Below are 6,573 nucleotides of genomic sequence, written 5' to 3' on the forward strand. Positions count from 1 at the left end.
CACTCTCCGACTCCCTTTGCCAGTTTTCCCATATTCTGCCAACCCCTAGTGTTGGTACTGTTTTCTTACCCTTCTTGATCTATTCTAAGATAAGCGTGCATTTTCACACTTAGCACCTGAGGCCAGGATGCCTCTTGCAGACAATGTCTTCGTGTAGTCGTTGTAGAGCAGGTGGCAGTTGTGACCAAAATGTTATTGCCTGTACCTGTGCAGACTGGGCGGCTATTCCTGATGGAATCGCTTCAGCGTTCCCCAGCGCGGGAGACAATGTCTCCCCAGGCAGTCCTTAGATCACCAGTGGGAGCACCCACACTTCGGGGGTCTTTGCTCCAAAACACCCCTACGATCTCTTCTGCCCCCTTGCCCTCCAGACAGCCTGTTTACTCTGCCTGGAACAGCCCCCCCTCCTCATGGAAGGTGTCTGAATTACTCCCCTTCCCTTTATTTAACTCTGAACTATCTCAAGCTCATTCATACAACCATTATACCATGCTTGCAGATTTGATGGGGTGGGAAATGGCATGGCAGAGGCAGCTTGTCTCTACTCCATCATAACCAGGGTTTGGCTGGGAAGACTTGCATGCCTAGGGCTAGAATATTCAGAAGTCTTATTCACTCCAGTGCCCAGTACCTGGGCTTCAGGGTGGTCAGACGTCTTATATGGCCACTCTGGGCTCCGAGACTTCCAGCGAACAAAGCAGAAGCACCATCAGTTTCTAAGACTCCGCCCCAGAACTCCCATTGCATCACTCCTGCCATATTCCACTGGTCAAAGTAGTCACAGCCCTGCCAGAGACAAGGAACAGGAAGGGGAAGGGGGACCTGGACCGTAGGTGAAGTTGGGACATACGGATTCTGGGACAAACAAGGGAATAGGGGATATAGCTGGAGACATATAATTGTCTTATTAATACTCACGTAGTAGTCACGGGTATGGAGGTTCTCATACCCATTTCCTGGAGGAGAACACTAGGGCTCATAAAAGCGTAAGTGTTCTGGCCTGACTTGACATCAGAGATTTCTTGCCTCCATCCCGGTGGAGTCCAGCTAACAACACACCATGTTTTTTTCCTGCCCAGACTTCTAAGATTGTCTTCAGTTTACTAACACCTTGCTGAGGCAGTGAAGATCACATGCCAAAGTGGAATGAAGGCACAGAACAGGTAAGTGACCAGCCCCAGGTCACACAGCAAACCATTGGAAGAGCCAGTATATGGGAGGTTTTCACACCATCTTTAAATAATGGGAGTAAATTAAACGTCTCTTCTGTTGCCAGGCTAAGTGTTGTTTTCCAGTTTGAGTTTTGTTTGCATGTGTATATTTTAAATAAATGTGATAATTAAGCCACAAACATTCCCAGCACACTGGGGTATATTAAAATTACAGGCTGCTGATCAAATGGAGAAAAATCACAAACAAGGACATAAATGATGCCTTTTATTTGCTCAGTGCTTCTTGAAGCACTCAAATGGGTCTGTCAGCTTGATGGCCAATTCCAAGGCTGCGGGAAATGAGGGGAGGTGGGGTGGGGGCGAATTGGTGAGGCTGCAGGAAGTGGAATCCCATAGTGAAAGACTGTGGCTCTTTTCTTTTCTAAAACATTTCATCTGTGCCCCTACTTCACCTCAGCCAGTTTTGAAAACACAAACAAGCTGGCAAAAGGGGTATTTATCATTGCCTGACTGGCAGCACTTCCCACTCAATGTTAAAGACCAGAATCTATGTCCTGACTGTTGAAGAAAATCAGGGTACCCTTCTAGACTTAGGGGGTCCTGGTTTCAAGTCTCTTCTGGCCCCTGCAGTGGGGTCTGTCTGGGCTCCTAGAGGCCAAGTGCCCCCACTCCTGTAGTCTCTGCCCATCCGCTGTCAAATAAAAGTAAAATCAGACTTAGTAAGGGGAGGCTTTGATTTGAAAAGAGGATTGCAAAGGAGAGAGGGGGCTATTGTATCAGACAGTGCTGCAACCATAGTTCTGCAAGCACCTCAGTGAAAGTGAAGTCGCTCAGTTGTGTCCAACTCTTTGGGACCCCATGGACTGTAGCCCACCAGGCTCCTCCATCCATGGGATTTTCCAGGCAAGAGTACTGGAGTGGGTTGCAGGCTCTTCTTGACCCCGGGATTGAACCCAGGTCTCCTGCATTGCAGGCAGATTCTCTACCATCTGAGCCACCAGGGAAGTCAGGGAATATTTTGTCCTGAGGCCAGTCTCTTCTCAGGAGGGGTTAGGATGAGAGTGGGACAAAACTAAGGGATTTGGGGGAAGGAGAAAATTTAACCATAGTTCAGTTAACAAGGGTCAACCAAAAAAAACCTCACAACCTAAACACTGAGAGCTATGTTTTGTTCAGACATTACTGAGGACTAGAGTCCACGATGGGACTTCCCAGGTGGCTTAGTGGCCAGCGTTTTGCCTGCCAACGCAGGAGACATGGGTTCAATTCTTGGGTCGGGAAGACCCCCTGGAGGAGGAAATGACAACCCACTCCAGTATTCTTGCCTGAACAATTCCACGGACAGAGGAGTCTGGTGGGTTGCAGTTCATGGGGGTCTCAAAGATTCAGACACAACTGAGCATGCATGCATAGCTCAGGATACAGCCTCTCAGATAGGAACTGTTCCAAAGCAGTGAGGGAGAAGCCGAGATATAGAGGAGTTTTTGCAAAACAAACAAGCAACACCCAAAAACCCATGAAGTGGATCATCAAAAGATTATTGCTAATTACACTGTCAGATATCACAAGTTAACAATTTTAGAGCTTTTCTATGTTTGGGAAGATGCAAGAGTGTGAACTCATTAAAATTTTCCTTGGGATATGCTTCTTAACTATGGAGGGCCAGCATCCTGTTTTTCTATATCCTGGATTCTCAGGGCTCACTGACAGGGGTGGCCCTAGAGGCCCATGGCTTGATGATGGGCAACATTTGTTGTTTACTGAGATGGTGGGCAACATTTTCATTTGTCCACAAGAAAATTTGGTTCATTCCTCTGCCTTTTCTAAAAAAAAAAAAGAAAATTTGGTTCAGATTGACGGCTGGAGACAAGCAGTTCAGCTAATCATTTATGGGGCAAAGAACAGGAATTCAGAGGGTCTGTGACTGGCCTTGTCATAGGTAAACAAAGTAGGCATCCATGAGTTTTCCCCAGGTCATAGGAGGAAGGGTGGTTCTTTGCAGCAAGTGGTTTTCTAAAATGAAAAAAAAAGGGTAGGGGGACTTCCTTTCATCCTGTTTCCCAGAAGCATAGGGTACAATTGAACCCTATCATCACTCACCTGGGGGCTATCTACAATTTTAATATTTTTAAAATAACTTGGAAGCACTGAGTGCACAGTAAAGGCTCAATAAATATCCATGACTCTCACTGTAAGGTCCATAAGGGCCGAGTAAGTTGATTCAGTGTGTTTTCTCAGGTACTAGCACAGTTGCCAAAATCCACTGATCAGCTGAAGTGGCCTTTAGCAAGCTTCAGTATCCTGGACTATAAATGAGACATTTATAGTCTATAGGACTATAGGACCATCTATAGGAGATAGATGGGCCCCAGACTGAGCAGCTGAAGTTTGTCCCGGTGGACAGATATTCCAAGATGAAGAGTTAGAGGAGATGAGCCCCGCCCAGTCAAAAGACAGAGACCAGGTATTTCTCATTCTCAAAGTCAAGGAGATCGTCCCAACTATACATATGCACAGAAAGCTCCCTTGGAAGTCAAAAAAAGAGTGCTGTCATCCAGCCCACAAGCCTCTACTGGACTCCACCTTGGCTAAGAGACACATGTGAATGCAGGGAAAGACCCTGAGTAACCAAATAGGGACTCAGAGCCAGGCAAAGCAAGATGATTGGTCAAAGGGAATCCGGAAGAAATGCCCCATATGAGTGACTCAACCATGAGGGCATGACTCTTTCTCTGAGTCCATCCGTGTGTCTATCCCCAAGCACCCTTTTCCCTCCTAGTAAACACCTTACTTGCTTCACTACTCTCTATGTGGAAAAGCATTTCGATAGAGCTTACGAGCCAGGGGCTTGTCACTGGCCTCTGCCCTGGTGGTCTAGGGGCTAGATTTAGCACTCTCACTGTCAAGGCCTGACTTCAGTCTCTGGCCGGGGAACTGAAAGTTTGCTTAAAGCTACTGCCAGGTCAGGGTCACTGAGATCAACATGATAATCTTGACTGACTGCACAGGGTGTGGGAAAAGCTGGTTTAAAACATAACATTCAAAAAAACGAAGATCATGGCATCTGGTGCCATCATTTCATGGCAAATAGATGGGGAAACACTGGAAACAGTGACAGACTTTATTTTCTTGGACTCCAAAATGACTGCAGATCAGGTGACTCCAGACATGAAATTAAAAGACATTTGTCCTTGGAAGAAAAGCTATGACAAACCTAGACAGTGATTAAAAAGCAGAGACATTACTTTGCTGACAAAGGTCTGTCTAGTCAAAGCTATGGTTTTTCCAGTAGTCATATATGGATGTGAGAGTTGGACCATATAAGAAGGCTGAGCTCCAAAAAATTGATGCTTTCGAACTGCGGTGTTGGTGAAGACTCTTGAGAATCCCTTGGACTGCAAGGAGATCAAACCAGTCAATCCTAAAGGAGGACTTCCCTTGTAGCTCAGTTGGTAAAGAATCTACCTGCAATACAGGAGACCTGAGTTCGATTCCTGGGTCAGGAAGATTCCTTGAAGAAGGAAATGGCAACCCACTCCAGTATTCTTGCCTGGAGAATCCCATGGACAGAGGAGCCTGGCAGGCTACAGTCCATGGAGTCCTAAGAGTCAGACATGACTTAGCAACTAAACCACCACCAATCCCAAAAGAAATCAATCCGGAATATTCATTGGAATGACTGATGCTGAGGCTGAAGCTTGAATACTTTGGCCACGTGATGCGAAGAGCCGACTCACTGGAAAAGACTCTGATGCTGGGAAAGATTGAACACGTGAAGAGAAGGGGACAGCAGAGGATGAGATGGTTGAATGGCATCACTCGATGGACACGAGTTTGAGCAAGCTCTGGGAGATGATGAAGGATAGGGAAGCCTGGAGTGCTGCAGTCCATGGGGTCACAGAGAGTTGGACATGACTCAGCGACTGAACAACACAGGGTTGTGGAGACAATTATGTAATTTTGGGAAATCCAAGGGGCCCAGGCAACGCCTGACACATCCCTAGTAACCAGTGACAAAGACTCTCTCCTCGACTTAACTCTACTCAGACTCTTCTGAAGAGTCCTCTTTGTAACTAGACCGTGTCCTTGGGCTCTGTTTTTAATCTGTTTAGTCTAGTTTCACCAAGAATTCTGATGGGTCAGTTTAGCAAAAATCCCCAACCCTTCATATCTGATCACAATCCTTATCCTCTGCCCTTGATATCTTATCACCCTGGCCTGCCATCAGCAAAAATTCTGTGAACTTGGTTCAGTTAGAATTCCCCTTACCCATGACTCTTCCTCTTAGTAAGTTTCTGTCCACTGAGCCAGACCTTGCTCCTTGGCTATCAATCTCCACTTGTCCTTCCTGTGTTCAGAGCTGTACTTCATCTCTACCCTATCACAACATAGCGCACCCCCACCCCACGCTCCACTGCAGCAGTCTTCCATGGATAAAGTCTGCTTTTAGGGCTTTCCAAGTGGCTCAGTGGTAAAAAAAAAACTCACCTGCCAATGCAGAAGACCCGGGTTTGAACCCTGGGTCAGGAAGATCCCCTGGAGAAAGAAATGATAGCCCACGCCAGTATTCTTGCCTGGAAGATCCCATGGACAGAAGAGCTTCACAGGCTCCATTCCATGGGGTTGCAAAGGGTTGCACACGACTTAGCGACTAAACAATACCTTCTTTAAAAAATGTCACAAATAAAGTTTTATTTAACACCAGCAAATGAGTTTCCTTCCCATTTCTACCTAGCCTCCAAAACTAGTATGAGCCAAACTCTCAGCATTCTGCTCAGCACTTCCAATGGCCTGGTCCTTTAAGGCCATAGGGTGAATGATCAAAACCAGATGCCCTGGGGTGATGCCCACACCACCCAACATCAAGGCAGCGGGGGCAGAAGTGAAGGCTCTGACCCCCTGCATGCCACTCCACACTGACACCCTGGTCCTCCTCACTTCCACAGGCCGTGGATGCAGCACTTGGGGGTGGACTTTGAAAAGTCAGCAACTGCGACTTTCCTAAAGTACAAATATCTGGCCACTTTATTTCACTGAACCTTGATTCTGCTGTTGTTCAGTTGCTCAGTAGTGCCCGACTCTTTGCAAGCCCATGAACTGCAGCACACCAGGCTTCCCTGTCCTTCACCATCTCCCAGAGCTTGCTCAAACTCATGTCCATCGTCGGTGATGCCATCCAACCATCTCATCCTCTGTCATTCCCTTTTCCTCCTGCCTTCAATGTTTCCCAGCATCAGGGTCTTTTCTAATAAGCCGGTTCTTCGCATCAGGTGGCCAAAGTACTGGAGCTTCAGCTTCAGCATCAGTCCTTCTAATGAATATTGAGGATTGATTTCCTTTAGGATGGACTGGTTTACCTTGATTCATCTCTCTGTAAAAAGAGGACTGACTGATAAACTGT

The sequence above is a fragment of the Oryx dammah genome, unplaced genomic scaffold, assembly GCF_014754425.2.
Source record: "Oryx dammah isolate SB20612 unplaced genomic scaffold, SCBI_Odam_1.1 HiC_scaffold_2, whole genome shotgun sequence".
Classification (NCBI taxonomy): domain Eukaryota; kingdom Metazoa; phylum Chordata; class Mammalia; order Artiodactyla; family Bovidae; genus Oryx; species Oryx dammah.